This window comes from Apostichopus japonicus, chromosome 2, assembly GCF_037975245.1.
Source record: "Apostichopus japonicus isolate 1M-3 chromosome 2, ASM3797524v1, whole genome shotgun sequence".
NCBI lineage: Eukaryota > Metazoa > Echinodermata > Holothuroidea > Aspidochirotida > Stichopodidae > Apostichopus > Apostichopus japonicus.
Genome location: NC_092562.1, coordinates 612,191 through 631,528, shown reverse-complemented (window position 1 = coordinate 631,528; position 19,338 = coordinate 612,191).

Sequence of the window (19,338 nt, the reverse complement as noted above, 5' to 3'; positions counted from 1 at the left end):
ATATTTCAGTAGACTTCGAAGTTTAAGAACATTGATTTGACTGTTCATGATGAATTTGTTGACTGTCAGTGTGGCACGGCTACCTACAAATCTTCACTTCTTCACTTCTTCTTCGTTACGATCTTTGGTACAGGTGACCAAAATGACATCACATGTTTATCTGTAATAGTCAGTCAAGTGCCATATCATGTTCTACGACGTAGTAATGGTTAATCCTGTCGTTTTGTACATTTCATTTCAGGCAACTCTCACAACTAGTTGGGTCCCGCTGATTGAAGTCAATTGTCGTATATTCTCTTGACGAAATAAGTTAACACGAGATGTTATAATAACGGACCATTGAAATATGAAAAGATATATAAAGCCTTACTTTCTCCTGACCAACAAAATGGTAAATTTATAGCCTAATACGTGACTCAACATCATGATCCTCAGTGTTTTTCCCGTTTTCAACTGTTCCTCGAACGTTTTGGTCACTTTTGCACCATTAATTAATTAAGCAATAAGGTTACGTAAATATTTCTCCAGGCATGATGAGAGTATATCTTGGAACGAGACGTTTGAGGAGTTGCTTGTCCAGATCCTTGACGTGAAGATTTGTGACAGATATGTATAAGCAATGTCACATGTAATCCTTGTAGGGTCAACCACGATTATCTACTTTCTAGGTAAGTGAACGTGTAACAAGTGCGATGCCATGTAGCGCCTACTTATATAGCAAGTTCATTCTCTGTCTCAACTCAGCGAATTAAAATTAATCCAGTTAAAAGTAAATCTATTATCTTTAAATACCCATTAGATAGGAGAAAAACCAAAACACGTAAAATTAACCTCTTTAACAACATCTTAAATAATAGTAATGAGGTAAATTTCCTAGGGGCAACTATTGACAAAGACTTGAACTATAAAACACATATTAATAAACCTACATCGATAGCCTGGAGAACGGTAAAAAATTCTTAAACACTTAGGAACACTAATATCTTTAAACCCGAAACTCTGCTTAGTATTTATAATGCAAAAATCAGACCTCTTATCTTAGATGGTAGCTTTGCCTTTCTGCCCCAAATATAAACAAGGCTTAACACCATCCATAATTCTGTATACCGGCTCTGCATTAGAACCCCTATTACGAATTTGTAGCATACCTTGGGAAGTATATATAGTGCTGACCTTAACAATAATAGTTCAGAGGGTTTTTTTCTCCATTGGTGATATGCATGTGTATTGTACTTATTTAGTGTATCCTATGATATGCATTGGTCCGGCCACCCCCCCCCCCCTTCTACGTCCCAATATACACCTTTCCAGCAGCCATTGCATACCCACTGTTTACAGCAAACACATTCAATATACCTATATAGGTAGGCACATAGGTTTATTTAGATCACTCAAGTCACTGTGACCAAGAGTGTGAATACTTTCATGTTTATCTCTATCATCCCTCTGTCACTGTGAATACTTTACATAAAGTTCACTATTCATGTACTATATTCTGATTACCAACCATACACTCCATCTTATATCTTTCTCTGAGTGTTGCTGAAAAATGATGCATCGATGACATGAATCTGATGCGAATTACGTAACTAATCATTTGCTATGGAAACATTAAGGTGCTGATAAAATGTTTAGATAATTTGATGCAAATTTTGCTCCCATTGATCAGTTCCCTGCAAAATGTTAAAATGATGATGCCAGCGTAAGTCATTAATTTGCAGCAAATTGTAGAGTTGGTGAAATATAGTAAGTGATCAGTTTATCATTTTGCAGCAATTAAAGTGCTTAATTGATGACATTTGATAAATAATTATGTTGTCAGTTTACTACAAAATGTTAAATTCCTCATTTGTAAGATATCAAGGATATTAATGTTATTTTGGTGCAGATTGTGAGATATTAACTGAGCAATTATTCCTTTTTTCCTTTAGATTGCCTTTATTTTCTTTACAGAAGGTTCTTAACATTTCCACAGCAGCGATTGTTCTGCATGAAACGCTGAGCTATGTTGATTAAGTTACGGAATGCTTTTCATGCTTGGACATGTAAAAGGACAGAGGGCCGGGTTCTTTCCCCTGACCGCATCTAGCTGCCACGAGCTTAAACCCTTCAGAAGTTTGAACATATATGCATCTCACTTAGACGTCACTTGTTGAATTAAGAGATGGGGTCTCTAATCCTATTACCGTCGACACATTCTCGTGATAATGCAGTGGATCCATGCTCGTCATTCCATTCAAGTATTGGTCACTAGCACAGCACTGCCAGTAGATGCAAAAGTACACTGGCATTTAACTGTACCCTTAACTATCGAAATATATAGAATAACATCGAGTGCCCATAGTGGAACCAATTTCAAAAAAAGTAAATGGATACTTGGTGTAGATTATTTACTACAGTAAACTGAATAAAACGATGTGATTATAAACGTGTGTTCTATCCTGATCGTTACTACAGAAAATTTTCATCGCAATTAATTTTTTAAATGACCAAGTACAGTAGCATACTTAGTGTACCAGACGACACTGAATATTGAAAATGTCGCTAACTGATTACATTCTTAATGGAACATTATTTGGCTAATAACCAAGGGCGTAGGAACCGGGGGGCTGGGGGGCGCCAGCCCCCCAGTGAAAAATGTGGAGGGGCGGAAGTATCATTCCGCCCCCCCCCCCCCGCTCCGAAAGTCAGAAAACCCCTTTTTCATTTCCAAATGAGAAAAAAATCTCATTTGGAGCACCAAATTGCATCTAAGGCCAGGTGAAAATACAAAATTAAGTTAACAAAATGGAGTGGGTGCTGAAGTGTGCTATATTGCACCAAATTGCATCTGAGGTCACCTGGAAATGCAAAAAATTCCAAAGGGGAGGGGGACACCCCTCCCCTTAGACCCCTCCCCCATGCCGGCCATCAGTCTTCAGCCCCCCCCCCCCACTCAAAAGTACCTTCCTACGCCACTGCTAATAACTCAGGTGTATAAGGTATTATCCTTCAAAGGATTCTGCACATGAAGTATCAACTTGTAAACATCATTTCCTAGTGCAACGACTTTTCGGTGAGTTTTGTATTTCCTCCCTTTCTCTATCTCAGTCTCTGTTTTGCTCTCTGAGTTCTTTCCAAAATATTCGCCGTTGCTTTTGTGAAACTCTGGATAAATGTAACCCTCGGGTGTGCGCATGGTGAATGTAAATTCCGGGACCTCTTCCGTCTGGCTTTGGTTAATATGATTTCGGATCGGGCCCTTAATTTCGGGTCGCTTTCCAAAATAACCTGGCGACTGCTCTCATGTCGGAGGGGCACTTATCGGCAGAGAGGAAACCAATCGAGATACGTTTTTAACTATGTGTAATAGAGACCCCTGTGTGTCTCCCTATATATATATTGTAAGTTTGTGCCCCAGTCGTGGGGGTTACTCGTTAAAGCAGTGGCGGCGGAACCGGGGGGGGGGCTTGGGGGGCTCAGCCCCCCCCCCCAATAAAAAAGTTGAAGGGGCAAATGCATGATAAGCCCCCCCAATATTTACCAAGGCTCCGAGACGTGCATCTGCCCATTTTTCAATGCATACTTGTCGATCTGTCCGATGCACACGTATACTCTATAGGTGTAATAATTTTAGTAATTGCTGGGGGACCCTCGGCCCGTCCCCTGGCTATAGACCACATTGTCACCCCAACCGCGTCTTCACGCCCCGTGAAAAGTGGAAGCAGTGAGTGTGAGTACCGGTAAGCGTAACACAACTTCGTCTTATGCCAATGACTTGCCTCATTTCAGCCAGTTCTCCAACATCCCCTTACTTAGTGGCGGAGCGTCCATATATACAGTCAGGGGGCGGATGCCCCCCCCCCCCCTGACGGACTCAAATGGACTGCTGGCGCCCTTTTCAGCTTTTCACTACTTTTTACTTATTCGCGATTTTTGACTATTTTATTGCGCTCTCATATACCTATTGACATTTGTCATATTCTGTTAGTGTAATTTTCCGACAAAATGGCGACGACACCTATTTATTCTCCGTTTATCTGCAAATTAGCAAGGCCCCGGAAAGGGTCATTTCCTGCAATCTAGGGAGTATCTTTACTCAAAAATTTTCTGTACGCTCCGCGCCAACCTGTGGTGGCGCTCCGCTTAGATAGTGTCGAAAGCGCCCCTACAGACCATTCTTGCCCTTCCTGACCAATACTCTAGCTCCGCCACTGCCCTTACTACACTCAAAAACATCTTTGCGAGTACACTACGAGTAATAGCTACTCTCTTAAAAACATCGAATATACAAATTACAATGTTTTTACAGACTTTTACGTGCAATCTGAGAAATTGCAGACTTGAGACCCATATTTTAGGGCCTAGTAGGTATTCGCAGCATAAAACACTCGGAAAGTGCCGTTTCCGGCCATCTGGGGGTTTGAAAAAACCCAAAATTTTTTTGTACGCTCCGCGCCAACCGATGGTGGCGCTCCGCTTAGATAGTCTCCACACATTAGCCCCCCCCCCCCCCCCAATAATTTTTCCGTTCCGCCGCGCCTGCGTTAAAGTAACCTTAATCGGTCATTTTGCGTCATTTACGTACTACATGTAGGGTGCCAACAGGACCCCCCCCATTTGAGGGATCCCCACCCCTCACACGGCTAGTTATTGTCAAGTTACCACATGATAGCTCGGGGCTAGGGTTATCGGGTACCTTGGCCGTACACAATATGATGGGGGTCTTGGTAACTCTCGTGAGCTCCTTGACGTGCGTTAAAACACATAGTAAATGCGCATAATGTAATGAACAGGCACTACGGTCACCTACGACGAGCTAAATTTCAGGAATTAGGGTTAGGGTCAGTGCCGTTAACCCTAATTACCCGAAACTAACCCATATCATCAAAACAGTTGGCAGCACACTGCTTTAGTAGTTAGTGTAAGCTTTATTGTTAGGGTCAGTGTTTCTAACCCTAATAACTCTAAATTTACCGATATCATCAAAACAGTTGTCCACACAATACATTGTTAGTAAGGGTTAGCATTAGGGTTAGGGTCAGGGTCTATAACCCTAATTACCCTAAACCTTATCCATATCAGTTGGCAACACAATAAACTGTTGCGTTACTGTCTAAAGTGTTCGGTGTGAATGACATAATATATCTTATCTCTCTTAAAAATAAAAAGCATAGTGGCGCCATGAGTTTTACTAACCAAACATACATTCCATACAATATCAAGCTAAACTGCGATTGTCCTATGCAATGTCAGTCTTGCTGGGTAAAATCTATGATTAGCTCTTCATTTAATTTGAAAAGTAACAGGATTTTTTTTTTTGGAGATTTTTAATGCTCACAGCAATTTAAACTGTACGAGATATTTCACGCTACAGTGAGATCAGTTCACATGAGCGATGGACAATTATTTATGAAGGCAATAAATTTAGGCAGTAGGCTACAGAGAGCCAACGTCGTGAAATCAACGAAGAGACGAATCCCTATGGTAGTGATGCAACTAAACTAGAGAACTGCCCGGCTGGCAGAAACCTTCATCCATCTACAAAACCAATCCTGCTGTTGGTGGTACTTGCCCCTGGACGTATGCGACCATGATGCAGATAGAATCCCTACAACCATCGATGTTGCCAGGTGCCTTTGCGTTCAAGGCTGCTTGGACCCAATCACCAGCAAACAGTGAAGTAAAATATGAAAGTGCTTTGTCGGGTAGGTTGCTGATTCCTTCCACAGCACCATTAAATTCACCTCTGATTACTCTCACCAACAGGCTAACTTCCTCCATGTGACTGTCCCTAAGGAACACGACTCGCTCTCTCTCTCCACTGACTTATACACCAAGCTCACAGACACACACCAGTATCTATACATTCTTCTAGCTGCCATCCCCGCCACTGCAAGTCTGGAATTGCCTACAGTCAAGCAAATCGTCTTCGTCGTATTTGCTCTACAAATTCCTCTTTCATTCGACATACAGATGTTTAATGGAAAAACAACTTATTGCCAGGGCACATAGTGCAAGAAGGGTGCATGAAGCCATTCAGAGAGTCCGTTCCCTATCCAGACTAACTACATTGGCAGTGAAGGTCAAAAAAGGAAGATATTGCGATGACAAACTCCCCCTATTGTTGCTTTCCGCCCAAATCTTCCTCCTCTTTAGCAAATCACCACTAACAACCACAACATTCTCCTTACTTCCGATATAGACTCCAACGAGCCGTCCCTAGAAACACATAATTGCCTACAGACGTCCACGTAACCTATGCGGGACCTGCTGCTTTCCCACTTTTAACTTCTAACCCTACACCCATTCAGCATGGTACTTTCAAATGTGTTCGTACTTCGAGATGCATCGTCTGCAGCCACCAAATTGGTGAATTTAATTCCATCACCAGCCACAGCACCCAACTCACACACAAGACAAAAGGTCCCATCACTTGCACATCATCTATCTGATCTCCTGTAGAGTTTACGGCATCCAGTATGTTGGTGAAACCAAAACCACCCTCAAGAAGCGGTTCTGTGGTCACAGATCCACAGTCATCACCATCAAGACTGAGAACCCGGTTGGAGAACACTTTAAACTTCCCAACCATACCATTAAATGGCATGTTCCTACAGGGGATTGTATCCTGTGGTAGCCGTCCTTACCTAGTACGACTCAGCAGAGAGATACTATGGATGCAACGCCTTCGCACCATTCAACCTCGTGGCTCAACATTCAGGAAGGACATTACTAACCTTTCTTCTACCCCCCCCCCCTCCACGCCTGCATCTCCCTTCGTGTACCCCTCTGTCACCCCTCTTCTCCTAAGTCTCTTCCACCTTTTTTCTCTACACTTTCCTGTCTTTGTCCTTCTGAAGTTGATTCCCTACACTCTTCCCTTAATCTTATCTTTGTCCGTCTTCAGTTGATCACCGACCTCTCCTCTTCCCCTGTTGGTTTCTTTCTTCTCTCCACCCTTCGTCTACTAAACCTCTTACATCAATCTCTTTTGTATTCTGTGCTTGTATTTTGTCCCATGTATTCATTGTTACTTGTCATCCAGCCTCTGAAAAAGATCCTGCTAGGATTGAACTGTCAGGCACACTTACCTTTACACATTAAAATAACTTCATCAGTTATTTAACTAAATTTATTTCTTACTTGAAACCTTCGAAAGCCTGGGAATTTTCGACGATAACTAAGAGTTACAGTAACTGACTAAAAAATGTCTGCAAGTTAATACAACCCCAAAATGTCCGTGGTTATTGGTTCTAGATCTATGTATATGGATGCACTTACGTACTTCTTTGTTATTAGACTTCGCTATAGTTATTCACCCTCAGTGAATCTAGTGGCAAGATACAATACGATATGTCTTGTATAATGCTGTTTCCGCCGTAAGGCGCTTCAGCGAGCCTGGGCTAAAGCCCATGGGCGGAAAAGATAAGACTCCTATGTTTTGAGAGCGGAAGACTTTGAAATGAAATATAAACTATGAGGACCGGTTCGGGAGACAGTGTTGAACGTAGTTGGAGGAAGATAGCATGTTTTGGGGAGGCGATGCGTGGTCTCGGGCTTCAATGATTGATGTTGCGGTTGATGTTGGCGTCGGTGAAGATGCGGTCTGCGACCATCGCGATCTTGTTTGCTTCTTTGTCGTTGAGGTTGCGTATTCAGAGTATCCAGAGGGGATCCTTTATGAAAACAGGGAACTGTTTACTGAGGTTCTCGATGGTGTCGTTGAGTTTTGCGTCGGTTTCCAGTTGGATTCCCCTAACGATCTTTGAGAAGGTGGCGGTGTTGGTCTGAGAGATTGTAGTTGTCGGGGATGGATGTGCTGCTACTGCGATGCCTTTGGTAGCTGGCTAATTCGTGGGAATTTGTGTGGTCTGGGTTGCGTTGTTGGCTGTCTTTTTTTAGAGCTTGCTTCGGTAGGGTCTTTTTCATGGTGAAATGGTTTTTGTCGGGCGGGTTTCGCAGTAGCTGGCTTCGCGGTGGTTGGCTTTGGTGTTGAGGAACTTGTGCCAGAAGTTCCAGGTTCACTGCAGGTCTTGCGGAGTTGCCGGTGGTACTTCGGGCATCCTCTGTAGCTGACGATGTGCGGTCCCTTTCAGTTGGCACATTTTGCCAACTCTCGGGGAGAAAGGCAAAGGCTGAGCTGGTGTTGACTACCGCACCGAAGACAATTCTTCTTACTGGTGTAGGTGGCTGCTCTGTGGCCAAAAGATTGGCAGTTGTGGCATTGGGTTGGTTCGAAGGTGTGGTGGATTCGCTGGACTTCGAACCGAGGGTTGCCAAATGTAGATACCGTTGGCTATGGCTTCGCACTTCATGCGCTGGTTGTTGAAGGTAACAGCAAGATTCCGTTGATGACTTTCGTTGACTAGCGGTTGATCCCTAGGATGATGGAGATAGTTGAAAGGCTTTTAGGTTTGTTCATGATGAGAGCTTCCATGTTGTCTCGTTGAGTCAAGAAGAGGAATCTTGTAGTGGCAAGTCGCACACGTTGCAATTACGCATGCAGTGCTGTACAGAGTATTCACTGATCACGTGATGCCTAGACTGCCGACAAATGAGCTGCTGTGATAATGGCTTCTGATGTTCTTGCCAGCATCAAACATGAAAAATACAAATGCTGAAAAATAAGATTTTTCGTCGGCGCTAAAGCCTCGATGACGACATATGATGTAAATAGATCAGCTCATTATTTGACGTCAGATTTTGTAAGGTGAGTTATGTTGGTTCATCGATTAAATCATGCATATGTCTCTTCATGAGGGACTATATATATTTATCGACATTACATGTAATTTATCATCACTTTACCAGTTGCCGAGATTTTTTATTGATGACGTCATGTTTGACCTTTTGGTTGACCTTACCTTTCATATATTGTAAACAAACTGTGCCGTCTACTGTATGTGAACCTTGGGTGTTCTCATGTAGCTATATCTCTCTTTTGGCAAATATAAACTGTACTTTATTAAATGCAAGGTTTTTGGTTGATAAATTTAATAATTAGCTCTTAATAAATCAGGGAATACAGTTAAAGTTTTCCTCTTCTTTTTTTTCGTATTTCTGTTTCATTTTCCATGTGGAATATTTGATCAAAAACATTATGCTCATTTCATTGATAAAGTATTGATCATTAATTAAATGATCAAAATTTTATTGATAAATTGATGATCATTTCATCCATAAATTGAAGGTTGTCATTGATAAACTATGGATCATTTCGTGCAGAAAGTTTGATTTGAGTAAATGTTTATTGAACAAATAAAACGAAGAGATGCCCAAGTATTCGGCGGGGTAGATCTGGCCTTTAGGGATATCCCTTTTGAAGTGGGTATCTTGTGCAGTGTATCAGAATGCACATAAAATGTAAATGTTTGGATTGCTTAAGTATTTACTTATAGGTTCCTCGATAAACGTTGAAGAGGGAGGATGGGCGCAAAACCTTTCACCTACACTTTGCTGTTTCTCAAGACAACCGCTTAGGTTATTTCACTGCTTCTTTTATCCTTTCTGCCCCTCAGACCGGTTAAAGGTGGAGGGAGGGGAGGCGAACAATACAGCTCTTGTTTTATTTTATCAACAATTTGTTCTCCTAGCACTTCTGCATTTATGTTTCCTTGTCACTCCATATCAGCATTGAAAAGACTGATATTTTAGTATGTTAAAGAAGACAACGATTGTGTACAACTTACTCTGGAAAAATAAAGAGACAAAATAACAATAAAAGATATTATCCACAAATACAAACTACCACTTAAGTCGAATACGATAACAATGTCTCCCTATTTATTACATAGCCCTCGTTCTATCCAGGGAGTTGTTCCATAACAACTCTCTGCTGTGACATGCAAACAAAGACAGGTAGCCCACTTTCTGACCTAACGAATCATTGTGATATGTAATATTCACACATAATTAGATTATCCTAATTATGCCCTAACGAATGCTTGTGAAATTTACTATGCAAACATAAATATATAGTCCAGTTTCTGACCGAACGAATCCTTGTGACATGTATTATTCACACATAATAAGATTATATACTCATATGACATAACGAATCCTTGTGACTTGTACTATGCAACTTATTCAGCCCTCATACTGACCTAACCGATCTTTGTGACGTCTATTTTGTTTTATCCATACATAATTAGATAGGAGCAAGTGCTAAGGTTTTATCCTTCACTAATTCACAGAATTCAAATACTTTTAGGTACATTATCTTTCTTTTAACTTCATATCTTAGCAAATACTACACAAACCTGACGTTTTAAGTTAAGCAACGACTAGAGGTTAGAAAGCTATTTCGTACCTGTAACGAAACCCTCTATTGGCTATCTTTGATGAGATGTGGGGGGAATGTCCCGAGGCAGGGGTCAATTAGGGGATCCGGGATAAATGTTAGTTGGGGTCGGGAAAACATGGGATGAAGAATGCTGTGTTCTCATATTCGTCATATACTGGACAAAATGTGGCCCCAATGACATAACTGTCCTCCAGATCCCAACCATGCTCTCGAAACCTCGGATAGAAGATAACATTGCAGCACTGCATGCATGAAACCTCTTCTTATATATATTTATATATATATGTATGTATATTCAGGCAGTTACAAGCAAGGCATGCGGTTTCGCCGACCGGTCTTGCCCCTGGGAATCACAATGTTAAGGTCCACATGCAATGTAATATAGAGTGAGGTCAATGTATAGCACTACAGACGTTGTCAAAGAAGGTTTTCGACACCCAAGGAAGGGAACAAAAGAACATCGCCGGCAAGCCCTCTTCTTTGTATGCATTTTACGTTTGACTGCTTTATTCTCATTTCTTTATTTTAGAGGGCACGCATTACTCATGCATTCCAGAATCCGGTAAGGTTAACAACCTTAACGAAAACGAAAGTCAATGAGATAACTTAACACTGTTCTCACCTGTACTTTCCTAGGCGAAATTTTCGAAACAGTTTGCATATACAATGAAACCAAAACAATGGACTTTGCCGCAAAGCAGGATAACTTCACTTGTTAACGTAGGCGGTTGCCTTTCATAACCATGTTGCACCTTCTCTCCAGATTTTAACTAACTTACACAGCAACGATATCTGTGACGTTTCGCCCACTGATGCATGGTGGAGCAGAAACCACTATCCCCTGATGGATACATCGTCACATGCAATTAGCGACAAAAGTTCCCACACTGCCGATTTTTTTCACAGATTTGACCGGTCTCTGGACTGCTATAGATAAACTAATAGAAATGTTCTTTAATACAAAACTGTTGGTTTGTTTATAGTGACGACAGAAATGACGGTGCCAAAGGGAAGCAGAGCTTTTGGTCGTCGTTCCATAAGACAGCTCAAAGACGATAAATCCTCAAGAAAAGTGTCAAAATAAAGTTCTAGGTGTCTTTAGTTTACCATCTTTGTGGCGACATTTCTTTATACTTGGAATATTTTAGCATAAAAAGTATAGTACAGGAACTCTAGAAATCTTGAAATATGAATAACTTTCACAATATGTACTTGCAATTATTGCTAGATCGCTCCACGAATACGAAAGCTGTAGTAGGGAGACATGGAGAGTTATGGTCAGTTCTGTTCTCTGACTCAAATGTATACAGATTAGTATATTCCATAGTCATCATTTATATGGTAGGAGTATATTAATTGACGAAAACAATTATACATTTATATGCTCCAACAATCGTTTGTATCTTAGTGGAGTTTCTGTAACTTCTAATCATATAAACCAACCTCCTATTTACTCCAATCAATAGACTTATTCCTGACGTCATCATAGTGATTCTTTGTTTTATTTATGTCAGTGTTGTTGTTCCGCCACCCTACCCCCACCCCACCACTCCTGTTTGTTTCAGGTAACTTCGCATGTCTTATTTGGGTCTCAATGGCACGCTGAGCTCGGACTTTCGTTACACATTGTAATTCATTCTTAATTGTTTTTCTCGATAAACGTTATATTTACCTTTTGTGGGTAATTGATTTGTACATTGTATGTTTTTATCCACATAATGACAATACAGTGTGTCACTTTGCAGTTGCCGCCGAGACGCTTTCATAAAAATAAAAAATAAAGTTCTCCAGACTTTGCTTTATGGAAAACATTGATATCTTTGCGTCAAAGCACTCCGCACTTCGGCAATACACAACAACACAATTTTCAGGCATCATGATTACCTTCCATATCCTACTTAATTTTAGCATTTTTAAAGATATGTTTAATGAAACTGTAGCACTTGTGTAGGAAGCTATGAAAAGTGAGTGTGTGTGTTGTGTGTGGAAGTGGGGTGGGGGAGGGGTGGAAGGGGGAAGGGCACAGCAGAAAACCGATGGCAAGTTTGAGGATCTTACCCGGTAGAATGTTTTTTGTAGATGCTAGGGTTTTCTAAGATGGGCATAAACTTTCAACTTTTTATCTCATATTGCGAATATAATTCCCCAAAACCTTCAACTAAATTCCAGAATTCATCAGTTGATTGTCAGCCATTCTTTATGCTAATGCGAAGGATCTAGCTGAAGATTCAGCTATGTCGAGTAGTGTATGACTAATTACAAAGTAGAGAATAACATTTTCCTTGCCCAAATTTTCAAAGTATAGGTGGCAGTTGGCTCAGCTGCCCCCCCCCCCTCCTTGACGACCCTGATCCTCAGTCTATGTATAATTTATGACCTCCCGTCCTCCCCGATACATCGTAACCTTCAGCAACATGTAATTTAAAGTAAACGAATCTTCCTGCATATACTTAACGAATAACCAAACAAAATTCATTACACAAAGCAGAAATATTCCCTTCTTTTTTTCAATTTGAAGTGAAATTCCGCAGAAGTAATAACTAAAACTCTACAACATCTGACGAAAGACAAATTAAAGTAACATGACGTGAAATATGTCACGAAGAGGATCCAAACTGATAATAATCATAATAATAATATTAATAATAATAACTATACGGTTAAGTGCCTTTAAAAGTAATTATAAAGCAAATAACCTCTTGGGGGGCAATAACAATCATGCTATAATTTCTCTTCACTCCTGCAAGTTTCAATTACCCACTTGAATATCAATGATGCACAGCCTATAGTTTCAGATCCAATATTTCGAGATTGCCTCACAAATCACCGACGTAATCTATTAATAGTAATTAACAAATGCAGGCTATCCAATTTTAAATCAAAACATATTCATTTAAATTAGCAAAACACAAAACAAGCTGTGTTTTTCGTTTAGGTATCATAGTACATGAATTAGTAATCTGCATCCGTCTGAAACGTTAACTCTTGTTGAGAAAAGTCCCTAAGAAGCCCGTACCACTGAAATAACAGTTTTGGCATGTTTGCATTTATCATGAGTATATTTGACGATGACGATTATTATACATCTGACGATGCGAACATCAGAAGGATGGAGCTTGAAGTTGGTTTCAAGCATTTTAGAAATTCTAGATTGAAACAGATTCCGCAAAGAAATTTGACACATGCGTTAGGGAGTATTTTGTTCAAATAACCGCCACTTCTTTTAAGCTTCTATAAACGAATGGTCATGGTCATGGTCATGGTGGTTATATTTTTTTAGCCCAGCTATCCAATATCACATGAACTTGGGTATATCATGTTAGTTGAATACTTCCATGCTCTAACAACCTCGGAAGTCAGTCGAATTTTGTGTCAATGGGGAAGTATACCGGGACACTATAAATAGTCAACCTCTTGTGTTAGTGTCGGAGAGCGGTGAGGTGGCAGAACGGGAGAGTGCACGTCTGCAATACCTGAGGTCCCTGGTTCAAACCTCGGTGTCGACACTGACACCAATTTTCACCCCGCTCCTTTCTCGTGGTAGGAAAGTGGCTACACGTGGGAAGCGGTACTCACGTCCTTCGGAGGGGACGTTAAATTGCGGTCCCGGGAGCAGGACTACACACCCCTGCCTCGTTACTTCAGGGCACTATTCGAAAAGAGAAGGCGAGATTCGCCGGCGAGATTCGCCGGCGAGATTCGCCGGCGAGATTCGCCGGCGAGATTCGCCGGTGTCTTTCCACGCACAAAAACTTGGAACCTCAATAATTTCCGACTAAGGATTTCCTTAGTCTGCTGAAGCACCTTCGGATGGAAGCATAACACGAGGCATATCATATCTTATCTGTTAGTGTCGGTTGACTATCAAGGCATGTGTCATGATTGTAACTTGCAGCCTAAATAGTATAAGTATTCCAACGAAATGCACTTAGAGCGAAACGGTAGGGATGTTTCGCTCGTTTATTCGAGATCACACAGGTAGATGGAAACATGATATGTGAAATTCAAGAGCATTGACGATGTGAGTAATCGAAAGTATTCAGTCAAAAAAGATCAGGAGAGCCGGGGAAAAAATTAACAATAGTTTTTTTTCTTTGATGATATAAAAAATCCAATAATAACAATAAATGTAATTCATCGTGACTAGTTTGGTTTAATTTCAAATAATATTTAAAATCTATATAATAAATTTCTATTATTGATCTTTTGTTTGTACGTAATAATCATCTTCATTTCATTTACTATTATTTACTCCCTAATGAATTGCTTCATGGATATTTTACCAATGAGAGTGGTGGGTGGGAGGGGGGGGGGGGGGTTGGGTGGGATTGGATGGGGGAGCAAAAATGTCATAAGTGGAGACAAGAAAAACACTCCAAATTGAATTTGTAAGTTTGGTTACGTATATGTCAATATTTAAGACATAATTTATGTCTTTAAGCTACACCTGGATTATTGAAAAATTCTTTGGGAAACTTTTTAGAAGTAACGAGAAGTGACCAGGGGTCTAATACGCATGATCGTGGCAATATATGATTGCTACATAATTGCAGATCGTCGTCATCGTCTTCGTCATCATATATAGCGCCAAAACAGGAACAAGAAGTTGCTGTTCTAGGCGCTTAACAAAACAAGACAATCGCAATCAAAAGACCAGTAAAGAAATGAGTAGAACATTCTATATGTCTTGGCTAGAACAAATTGGAAAATACTCCTTCAGTTTATGAATAGGTCAGAAAAACGTTAGAATTATCGAGTAGCAATACATTTCAAGCTAAACATCAAAAGCCTTGAATTTCGTATAGAATCAGTTCTAGTTATACTGACTTCCCAATGTATGAGTTTCTTTGGACCAACGCAGTACCAGGGGATATCAAATACTTGAACAAGTATCAGCTCTGCTTCCCACCTTATGTAACAACATTGTACAATGTAAAACGGCGGTCCTGATCCATAAATCTTTGCCTCACTTACAGTACGGCTTGCTGTACCGCGGTGTTTCACCAAATTTGTTAATTCTCTTGGCTCCGATATGAATTGATCAGTAGCACAGACGATAAGCCTAGTACAATTTTTATACTGTGTGTTTTATACGACGAAGAATTCTTAGATTATATTATAGTCAGGTATAACCGTTCGTAGTCAATTCTTTGTTTTGGGAATTACGATCTTTAGAGCAGCATTACAAACGCATGTTATTTTTTAAAACTTTTTCGTTATCTTTAGGAGGAGAGCAAAAAGATGTCTTTCTCATAGGTTGTTGTAGGGTTTAATCCTGGTTACTTGGGTTGTTTCGATGACGAAGTTCCAAGAGGATGTCGATGAATGAATGGGTTGTTCATGCTGTGCCTCAAATAGGCTAAAAATTTCGATGTGTATTTTATTTTATGTCGTTGTGCCTCATATAGGCCTAAACATTTCGATGTGTATTTTATTGATGTCATATTGTGCCTCATATAGGCCTAAACATTTCGATGTGTATTTTATTTTATGTCGTTGTGCCTCATATAGGCCTAAACATTTCGATGTGTATTTTATTGATGTCATTGTGCCTCATGTAGGACTAAACATTTCGATGTGTATTTTATTGATGTCATTGTGCCTCATATAGGACTAAACATTTCGATGTGTATTTTATTGATGTCGTTAAATGTTACTCGTCCTGTTGATTGATGGTATGAACCGCCTAACGGAGAAAGATAAGGATCGATATTTGCCCTTTTTTTGGGGGGGGGGGGGCTCATGTGAAGTGATGGTAGAATTGTTTGCTGAAGATCTTTGTGGAAATGCTGATATTGCTGCTGTAGGTATCGATACCTTTAAAGATGTCATTATTCTACCATGCAGCGTAAACGATAGTTAATTTTACTACCGTATCTCACAATACAGTGCCGTATCTTATGTGGCCCTACTGTAAAGTGCCGTATACTCTTGTTGCTGTGATTGCCGACGTAGTGAAAATTGCTATTGGTCTTGGGATATTTACGCCCATAGCATGGATTTATCTGGGTTTTGCCATTGTAATGTCATCGTTCCCATAGGGAGGATGAGATATTGAAGTTCCTTGCCAGTTGGGCCTTATACAGCTATGTCAATTGACATAGCAACAGTTGCCATGGTTATGGTTAATTTTCCTGAGTAACTACTCTCGGTATGTACAGGGTCACCCATGGTGGTGTAACCCCAGTTGACCAGAAGCCCATGACTGACGGAGGATTCAAAACGTGTCCGTGTGTGTAGGGGGGGGGGGTCTGTGTGTGTCATTGTGTCTGCTTGTGCGTGTGTCCAATTTTGTGTCAAAAACTCCTTGAAAAAAAGCTACACCGATATTCTTCAAACTTTGTGGGAAGGTACCCTAAAGATCGAAGGTCAAATTTAGGGACAGTCGAATTGACATAGAACCTTCAAAGGTATCATGGAAATGACAAGTACTATCAAAATATGTAGTTGCCATGGGAACCAACGTTAAAGGTCACGTGGTTAAAGTTCAAATGTAAATATTTAGCCCTTTTTTTAGCGATTTACTTCAAACTTGGTGGGAATTGACAAAGCTGGCCAATTAAGCCAAGTTTTCACACTTAACTAGATCAGGACAGACTAAATATTGTACTGTGTAGCCTAGTTGTATTAATAATTTGCCCGGCCTAACATAACAATTAGCTGGTTCAGGTTAGAGTGGCTTAAGCTAGATACATTGGTTTAGTGTAGGCTATGTTTATGCTCCTCATTCTCACTAGGCCTGTAACTAAGGACTGGGGACTTGACGTACCACACAGGGTTAGAATGGCGGTAACGCGCGACGCGATGATAGAGCTTTCAGGATGGGAAAGTCGCAGTTTTGTGACGCGGTTCTCCTCCACGTCCGGATCTAACTTGCGTGAGTACGCGCGATATATATCTTTTACATCGTGCCTTGGCCGATATTAACCGAAGAATTGGTATAACCAACGGTGCTTTTAACAAATTGTCAAGTAGTTTCAAAAGCAAAAACATAAGCCGGAACATTAAGCTTAGGATTTTTGAGGCTTTATTAAAGAGTATTTTTTGTACAATTGCGAACTGTGGGGCACAACGAAGGATCTTGATCGCAAAATTGACACTTTTCAAAGGAGACTACTTCGTAATATTTTCAACATTGGATGGACCAATAACAATTGGTTATCAAACGATAAGCTCTACAACGAAACCAACCAAACACCTTGGTAATCCATAGTCGCACATAGAAGATTGAGATTTTTCGGTCATGTAGCAAGACTCCAGGAGGACGCTCCAGCAAAGGTTGCTTTAAAAGAAGCATTGAGACATACTGCTAAACCAGTAGGAAGGCCCATGACTACCTTGCTTGGAAAAATAAAGTCGCAATTTAAGGACGTTAACATTAACAATTTCGAGTAAGCAATAAACCTTGCACAAGATCGTGATAAGTGGCGGAGGTGAATCACTGACCATGTCCGATAGACGAGACTCACCTTACTACTACTATAATGAATAGTAATCTTCTTATAGTGTTAAAAGTTAGTATAACATGGACAAAAAATAATAATTGTATCACTGTTAAAAGAACGATTCTGAAGTCAGGACTCCAAGTCTAGTTTTGTTTAGTGTAGCAGGTTTCACAAGAGAATGTAGTCATGTTAACCTCAAAAACGGTATTTCCAGATTGCGTAACTAATAATAGATTTGTTCAAATGAAATTGGTGTTTAATAGCAATGATGAGACATGCAACTGCGTGGATTGCTCTCTTGTTGTAGCACTATGCGGTTTTGTTATCTTCGTTATTTCGTTGTTTTTTGCTTGTTGTTCGTTGTCGTATTTTGTGTAGCGTTGTTGTCGGTTAAATGAAGAAAAAAGGATTGTAAAACTAAAACTACGAATAGACAAGTACGATCATGCCTTGTTTGCTTCTACTCAGTAAGGAGTAGCCTACACATCCGTGACTCTGGCCTCATTCAAACTTCAATGAGTCTTATGTAAGAACATGTACTAACACGCCAGCAAGTCATTGAGTTCATATTGAAGTGTCATTAGCCAATGTTAGTTGTTTCAATTAATAACTGGGTTTCTTGCAAATACGAATTGTCAGAATTACAACTCACTTGTCTTTTTTGGCGTCACATAATGAAAAACCCGAAAGTAGCTGCATCGAGACTAAACCAATCAGTTGTTTTGTATTTAAACTATTTGGTATGACATTTCTACGGTAGAGTGACGCTTGACTACACAGAATTTCTAATCAGTTTCGTAAAACCTGTATCGATCGGTTAATGCTGCTTTCCAGGCTGCTAACCTGAGATGTGAAATGTCTCATAACAAACGCAGTGACTCTAATACATTTTTAAGTTAACATAACTGGTTTTGAGATCAGCCTCTTGTCTATTGCTATATTGATCCTTCCAATTTACTTGGAACCACAGATATAGCCATATTGACCAAATAGTCTGCTTATATATAAGCAGACTACTAAAAATCAACAGCATCGCCAGCAAGAACAAATACACACACAGATAGAGAAAAGACGAGATAAGAAGATATGTCAGGTGGAGTAGATGACCTGCATCCCGTATATAGTTTCTAGCCAGGCTAAGACACTATAGGACCACCCTCTAATATCACCTAAACCGACATAACAAAATACACATAGTATAACACCTACGCCGATATTCTCTGAAAATTTCCCTATATCAGTACAAACCCGATGATCAGATTATAATGTTGTGCCAATTCTGATCTGTTAGTTAAACATCTTTGTCTTTGTGGACATGCAAGGTGTAAACAATTTTTCAACATGTTGATGTGCATATCATATAGGCGTTCATCTGTTATTATCACAGGCCAATTACATACAATCATTTTCCGTGTTATTACCCTTCCATACTGGTTATAATTATTGGAAAAGTCTTTACAATATTAATGATAATATCAGTTTAACCATTGAAAAACACATTTTAAATTATTCTTCTTTCAGTAGGTGCCCGAAAAATTCTCAGCATATTGCCTGAATTTTCCCAAAAACTTTTGGTCGGGGGGGGGGGGGGCTGTAGCCCCCAGCCCC